This window comes from Spinacia oleracea, chromosome 2 (assembly GCF_020520425.1).
Source record: "Spinacia oleracea cultivar Varoflay chromosome 2, BTI_SOV_V1, whole genome shotgun sequence".
Lineage (NCBI taxonomy): Eukaryota > Viridiplantae > Streptophyta > Magnoliopsida > Caryophyllales > Amaranthaceae > Spinacia > Spinacia oleracea.
The window spans coordinates 69,935,573-69,943,967 of record NC_079488.1 but is presented as its reverse complement, the minus strand read 5'-3'; the positions used below and the strand labels follow the sequence as shown (position 1 = coordinate 69,943,967).

General features: G+C 38.2%; 1 non-coding gene across 1 annotated transcript; it reads right to left on the bottom strand.

Moving 5' to 3' along the window:
• Nucleotides 1-369: 369 nt before the first annotated feature.
• On the bottom strand, nucleotides 370-441 carry TRNAE-UUC (transfer RNA glutamic acid (anticodon UUC)). Its single transcript has one exon. It is a non-coding gene; the product is annotated as a tRNA-Glu (tRNA).
• Nucleotides 442-8,395: the final 7,954 nt, after the last annotated feature.

Here is an 8,395-nt window from a genome sequence, read left to right as displayed (position 1 = left end):
GAACTCACCTTCTTTCTCACCCCCTCCCCTTCCTCATCCACCATGGAACGACGATCACCCTCCTTAAGAAGCTCAATAACCAGAATCTCGGGTCCGCCCGGCTCTCTCCAGACCTGAAGAGCCCTCGAAATACCATCAACCTGACTACACCCCTTCTTTCTCGACTTCTTATCAGAACGTGACCGGATAACCCTAAGGGTGCACAAAGGAAGGATGAGCAAAAGGACCCAAGAAGGAAGGTCATGTGGGGAAGCAATCACCTTATCTAGCGCAGCTTTAAGGCAACGAGAAAAGCCAAGCCGATTTGCTCTGGGGATACTTTTAACCGTACGACACTTGCCAGCCAAAACCCCATGCGGTAAAAAGGAATTCCGATGCCTGGAATCGAACCCGGGTTCCCTGGGTGAAAGCCAGATATCCTAACCGCTGGACGACATCGGAATTTGATAAATCAAATGATAACAAAGTCAAACATTTTACAAATAATTAGTGGAAAGCCGAGATACAATTTGGGCACCCACTCCTCTGGCTATATCAAAACCTATCCTGGTGAAAATATTAGCAGCAGCACGAGCCTCAATGTCCTGTGTCCTAGAAAACTTCTGAATCCGCTTCAGCAATGCAACGGTATCCTCATCCAGCTCCCCCAAAGAAGAGAAAGAGAACGGAAGAAAGTCATAACCAATATAATGGCCCTGCAATGTGCTTCGTACTTGACCCGCTTCCGAATAGCCGCATCAGCCACAACCCGGCCCGGAGCAAAGCCAGAAAACCCAGACACGTCAAGTCAACACACACATCACAGCCCCGATCCCAAGAGTAGAGCAACACGTCTACTGGTCGGAGAGCTCCATCGTTCCCTCCAGATAGACCAATATCAACCTCTTTCCGCGCCGAGATCCCAGACCGATAACAAACATCAACAAGGGTATCCCGAACCACATTATGCCGATGTTTAATACCCACGATGCCAGCACATGACACCGCATGATCACCAAAAATGTCTCCCGCAAAGACCCTGGAGCAAGCAGAACATGACATAGGCGGACCTAGTGTTGTGCATGGTGGGGTACGTGCCCTACCATTATTTTTGGCAAAAATGAAATACGTTATACAAAGTTACATACGTTATTTGTGCCCCACCAATATGAAACTATTGGCGTGGTTCAGTGGCAGAATCATTACATTTGGTGCAAGTATCTTGGGTTCAAATCCCAGTGGGCGCATTTTTTACATTTACATTTACTTTTTCTCTTTCTTTTTATTTTCCTTCTCCTTTTCATTTTTTAATTTGTTGTCTCCCTTTCTTCCATTTTTTTCTATGTAATTTTTCAATTGTTTTATGCCTTTTATTTTATTTTTTATTTTCTTCTCATTTTCTTTTTTTAATTTGTTGTCTCCCTTTCTTTCGTTTTGTTCTGCGTGATTTTTCAATGGTTCTATCCCTTTTATTTCATTTTAAATTTGTCTTTTTAATTTTTTCCTTTCTTTTGCTTTTGTTTTTCCTCCCTCCTTTTCTTTTCCTAATTTCCTTTTTAGTACATTTGCGGTACAAACATTTTTTTTTTAAAATGACATTTTGTATTGTAAGCTTAAGTTTGTAATAATCTGATAGGAAAAAAAAACTGATATCTCAATAGTTACCATAATAAGGATGGAGTTATTTCAAATTCTCCGTATATTAACTAAACGTTAAGCAATTATTTACTGCTTCTGAAATTAATTTTATATTACGGTGCCCTACCATTATTAGATTTCTAGGTCCGCCACTTTCAACATGGCCCCAAAACAGAGAACAAAGGAACCCCCAACCGGTTACACAACACACATCGATATGCCTTAGCATTCATCGTCTGTCCCAAACCTGATATGGGGACCGCACGAAGCCAAGCAGAGGTGTGATCTCCCTGCTGCGATTTCCACAACGCCGACTGCCGAGACGATAAAGAGAAGGTGGATTCTGCAGATGCAGTAACCTTTGTGAAATATATATTTGCAAATTTCTTCATAAGTTTAGGGGCAGCGACCTTATTATTATTATTATTATTATTATTATTATTATTATTATTATTATTATTATTATTATTATTATTATTATTATTATTATTATTATTATTATTATTATTATTATTTGTTATTTATTATTATTATAGATAACTAATTTTTAGTATTAGTTTATCATTAATTACTACTCCATATAAATTATTATTTATCATTTACTCCGTATTATTATTTTTTAGTAATTAACTATGGATTATTAATTACTAATTTTTTTATTAATTATTATTTATTAACTATTAGTTGTTAATTATTTAGTTACTAATTAAAATTTATTATTATTATTTAATAATTAATTGCATATTACTAATTATTATTAATTATTAATTTATTTTTTTATTGTTAATTATTTTTTTTATTATTAATTACTATGTATGGAGTATTTATTTATTTATTTCAATAATATTAAGTTCAGTTATGTTAAGTTAAGTTAAGTTCAATTCAGTTTAGTTAAGTTAAGTTAAATTCAGTTCAGACCAGCTCTAAAGAACAGGGTCTTACTTATAAAATTGAAAGATCATATATTAATTGGAGGTTGATGAGGTTGTATGTTAAAGGAGGACACGAGAGAGGTGCTTAACTGATTGACTGAGTCGTAGTTCTAGTAACCCTGCTTCAATTATAGCAGGGTTACTGGAACCTAAAATAAAGTAAAGTTAATACTTCCTTCGTTCTTTTTTAAATGACACAATTATTTAGACACGTTTGCCAATGCACGATTTCAAACACTAATATCTTCAATTATGGATAAGAAAAAATTATAAAAAGTTGATATTTAAAAACTATTTATTTAGACGAATCTAATAAGACCACACACTACTATGTTTTTTCTTAAGTATAAATCACAAAATGAAGTCAAATACGATTGTATGAATAGTGTCCATAATCAAATTGTGTATGTAAATAAGAATAGAGGAAGTATAACTTATTGTATTTTAACATAAATTAGTTAGTACAAAATAGATGGATCAAAGGGTTAACTAAATCTATTTATTTGTGATTTTAATTGATGGGCTACTTTAGTTACTGTTACACACATGTGAGGGGGTCGAAAAAGCACGAGGCTAATGCGTGACCTCGTCCCTCGTGGGTGTGACGATTCTTTTATTCAATCAAGTGTAATTGGATTTCCTGTGAGTATACACCCAATTGACTAGTAATATAGGAGTCGCCATTCAGTTTTCAACAACAATGAGAAAAACTGACAAAACCCGGTTATCGTGACATAAAGGGAATGCAATTATGTTTGACCACGACGGCCGTAGGTTCCCTTGTGATCCCTGGTGTGGGGATCTCTCAACATACACCCGCAAGGTAGAGATTGAGGGTTCGGGGGACTGTAACTACCGAGAGGAGTACTTCGCTCGTCGATAACTCCAGAGGCAGGATATCCTTACTAGCTCAGCATAAATAATTGAAGGGACATGCGTTAACTATTAAACTAATCTGAGTTGATTTTAGCAATATGCAACATATAATACTAGATCGATCGTGATTATCTGATTTAAATAGTATTAAGGGACCTAGCATGATGATCCAATTTCCCAAAAATATTATATTTGTTAGGCGTGATAGAACAATCAGATTTAGTTAGTTTAACAGTTCATAAAAAGGGCGAGGAAAGCAATTAAATCATCAAAAAGGGACACGTTACGACGCACCCTTGAGAGGTGCGTCACGGTTCTCAGAAAACTAACCACTTTGACTTTGCTATTTCTCCTTTTTATTTAACGAATCTCAAATTATGGGACAGGATACGTTCTGTTCGATTTATGGATCGATTGCGACAGAACGCGTGAACAATTTCGCAGCGTGAGGCTTAGGCTAAGGGTTGGAGTCAATACTCAGAATATGAATTGTGTGTTGTGTTTTCACGTCGAATTCGGGGCTGTATTTATAGGGAAGAGTTCGTGGAAAGATAGAATTGCAGAGTTCTAATCCACAAAGAATTAGGAAAAAATACGTACCCAGGTATTTTCAGCGCCCAGGCTTGGGCGCCGAAGATTTCGGCGCCCAGAGCCAGGCGTTGAAAATAGGGTCTGGGCTGTTTTCTTAGTCAGATTCGGATTCCTGAAATCCGCAGTGTTTGAGACTTAATCTAGTCTTTTAGTGCGTATCAATTTCATCACGGAATGCGTCTGGGCCCGTTACGAACTCTAGGCTCGTTAGGATTTTAATTAATACGTAACTCTTATTTCCGAATCATATTAGGAATAGGATTCTCGCAGTTTTCTATCTCATTTAGGATTTATGTTGGAGTGCAACACCTAATTCTGACAGGTTTCTATCTTTTATGACTTGCCACTTTTAGAAGCTACCCTTTACGGCAGTTACTATTTTTAGCAGGTTTCCATAAATAGCAAGTTTCGGGTGAAATGAAAAGGGGAATTGAGATTCGTTTATTTTATAGGAGATGCGTTGTCAAGTGGAGATTTATGTTTTCATCATCGAACCTTTCCCTTTCGGGAATGGGGACAAAAGTAGGTGTCTACAGTTAGCCCCCACTTTGACTGAGTCTCGGGATGAGACGATGGTCAAAGTATTAGACGGAGTGCGTCACACAAGCCATGGTGTATGTGACCAGTTTTGCGAGGGTCTCACGAGCCCCCGAGTGATAACATTTGACTTAAGGGTCATCACTTGAAATGTCGACATATCCCTCACGTGTCATTGGGTTTTGTCAACGGATAGTATAGAATACTCCCTCACTTTGTCATTGGAAGTATCTAAAGAGGCGTAGAAACTCCCTCACTTTGTCATTGGGAGTAGCTACAGATGTTTACAAAATCAAAGCTATAAAGTGTAATTGGGCCTAGCCAAGCCCAACCACGAGGTAAAAATATTTTTAAAGATTCTCATTTTCAGGGCTAGCTAAACGAGAAAACCCCCTTGTTTTTATGGGACGTAAAACGAAGGAAAATCCAGCACATCGCTCTTTTTTGGAAAAAACGGAAAACCAATCCTTTTAATTTTTGGAAAAGGGAAAACCAGAAAAAGTTATCGCTGCAGCGACTAAGTGAAGGAAATAATGCCCTTGGTCCAAGTATGCATTCTATGTTAAGTCTAATAAATGCGGTTCAGTATTAATTAACAAGTTAATAATTCAGTGAGATCAAGTGAGCTGAATGCCTAGCTAGAGGCCGCTTCAGTTCAAGTGGAATTAATGATATTAATCCACAGCTTACTCTTGACTGAACCCGTAGGGTCACACAAATAGTACGTAAACGGATCAAGTATTTAATGGCATTAGATACTCCATCTATGGATATTCGGAATCGACGGATCTTGGTTTCAGTGGGAGCTGAGATCGTCACAGGCAAGAAATGAATACTCCGGAAACGATGATATTGTCAGAAACGGAAATATGGATCGTATCGGAAATATAAATATTATCCAAGTCGTAGATGTTGCCGGAAACGGAAACATGGTACGTATCGGAAAATATTATCGGAAATGGAAATATTGCCAGAATCGGAAATATTGCCGGAAACGGAAATATTGTCAGAATCGGAAATATTATCGGAATCGGAAAATAATTCCGGAAACGGAAATATTAAATATTTGTTCGAAACGGAAATTGATTCCGGAATCGGAAATATTAAATATTGTTCGTATCGGAAATGAATTCCGGAATCGGGAATTTAATCGGAAGCGTATCGTACGAATTAGCATCGGACGAGGCCCGCTAGACGAAGGCCCAGCACGAAGCCAGGCCGTCGCCCAAGCGAGCCAACGCACACCAGCGCACGCCAAAGCCTCGACCAGGCCCAGCGCAAGGCCAGGCCCAGCCAAGGCCTTGGGCGCGCGCGCGGAGCACAGCAGTGGGCCGAGCGCTGTGCGCCTAGCGTGGGCCGCAAGTGTTGCGCGGGTGTACGGTGCTCGTGCATTGCTTGTGCGGGAATCCTGAAGCAATCAGGATTCGAAGTGTGATTAAATCCTAAAACTATTAGATAATGATTATTTAAATAGAGTCCTAGTAGGGTTATAATTAAATAAATTAGTATCCTAATAGGATTCCAAAACCCTTTCCATAACTCTATAAATAAGTGCCTAGGGTCACATATTTTAATAGATGATTCAAGTATTCAAAGTGAGTTTTTGAGAGAAAATTCAGACACATTTCTTGACTATAAGTGCCGAAATTCTTTAGTACCTTAAGGGCGATTCTAGTTGGTCAATCTTAAGGCGGATCCGGACGTGCTGTGGACTATCTACGGAGGGACGACACTTGGAGTCCTAAAGACTTGTTCTTGTTCGGTTCGGGCGCAGCTAGGGAAGGCACGCAACAAAGAGTATGCATCTAAACTATGCTATATGATTATGTCTAAATAATATGTATTCCTGGCTAAATGGTTTTTCCGCATGATTTATGAATTGTCATATGTATCATAACCTAACAGTGGTATCACGAGCCTCTTATTATTTTCATAATCTAAATTGCATGAACATGGTTAAATATTACAAATTTGCAAGAATTAAAAGGGGTGATTAATTTTCGTAATTGTTAATTAATTGCAAATTGCGTTTATTTAATTATACGTACGCAGTTTTCCGGCAGTTTCTTCGTTACTCATCCAAATCGAGTGATTTTTGTGTCAATTCCGCATGTAAAAGGCATTCTAAAATTTTGACAAAAAGAGTTTTTTTCTGCCGAACCCAGAATTCTCAAATTCGAAGCCTAACTATGACTTTTCGAAGGTTTTAGTTTTTCGAATGCAAAATTTCGTAAATTTAAGATGTTAAATTAAATATTTGCGATTCTTGTTGATAAATCTTGAATTTTGATTGACCTACTGTATATGTTTAACAAGTTTGAATGCCTAGCCTTGTTAATTATGCAATCTAATTTGTAATTATGATTAATTTGTTGAAAATTAGAATAATTTAGAATTAATTTGATTTTCATAATTAATTATAATTTAATTAGAAACCTATGATTAAAAACCACCATAAAAATTGTAAATTTATGATAAATTTTAAATTTTTATGACCTAGGCTTGAATCCATAATAATCGGAATTCAATTGAATAATAAATTTTCGATTTTTCGCCCTAAAATTATGAAATTAATATTATTTATTAATTTGTCATTAATTTTAAATATAAATTTTAAATTTTTATGCGATTCGTTCATATAACTTGCACGCACAAAGCAATGGACGCTTCGTGTTACCCTTAAGGGGTGTTGTATAGTGCGGGCATGCGACGACGAGCAAGGGAGCTCGTCGCCCGTGCGGCACGAATGCAATGAGCAGGGGCATGGTGCACGAGCACAAGGCAGCAGCCCTGCCTTGTGTCGTGGGCCACGAGCTATGGATGAATGGGCATGGGCGAAGGCAAGGCATGGCAGTCGCGTGTGGGCAGCAAGCGAGCTGCGCAACAACGCGCACTGCCTCGCGCAAGCGCGCGCAGCCTCGCGCGCAGCGAGCGCAAGCTCGCGTGCCACGAGCGCTGCGCCCAGCGCTGATCGCGCGCAGCGCGCAATTGCTCGCGCACAGCGAGCGATGGCTCGCGTGCATCAAGCGCTGGAGCGTGCGCAGCAAGCGCTGGCGAGCGCGCACAGCGAGCGATGGCTCGCGTGCGTCGAGCGCTGGCGCGCGCGCAGCGAGCACCACTTGTGCGATGGCTTGCGATGGAAGATGCAGCAGCTATGCGACGAGCGCATGGGCTGCGCGCACATGGCCAGCGATGGCTGTGTGCGTGTGGCCCATGGGCGTGCGATGCGTAGGGTGTTTGCGTTGCGATTAGATCGTTTTGAATGTTTAATTTGAAATTTTTCAATTTACGTAATTTTAATTAATTTTAAAATTAATAATTTAAATTATTTTCTTGGATTTTAATTTTGAATATTGTAATTATAATAAATTTTATTTATTCTAATTATTTTACTAAAATTAAAATCATGAATTAATTTAAATACGACTGAAATTAAATTAAACTTTTTGGATTCAATTATAAATTCATATGAGCTTTAAATTTTAATTAAATTTGTATGTTTCCGGTTAGACTAGAAATACATTTTTATGTTTAAAATTAGTAAAGCATATAAATTTATTGGTTTAAGTGGGAGCCCTTTTAGTCATAAACTCTTGATTAGGTCTACAAATCCTTAAGGTTAAAACAACTTGATTAGAATTAATAAGGACTAAATAATTGGTAGATTATTGGTGCCCTTGATTAATTGCTGCAAATGTTTACGTGATGCATAATGTGTTTTACTAACCAGCTATGTGGGCCATTCATGATAATGAATGGGTGAATGGTATATATTGTATATGTACTGTTTTGCAGGTTATGAAGTGACTAGTATGGCCCAAATAGGATAGAAAATATGGTCT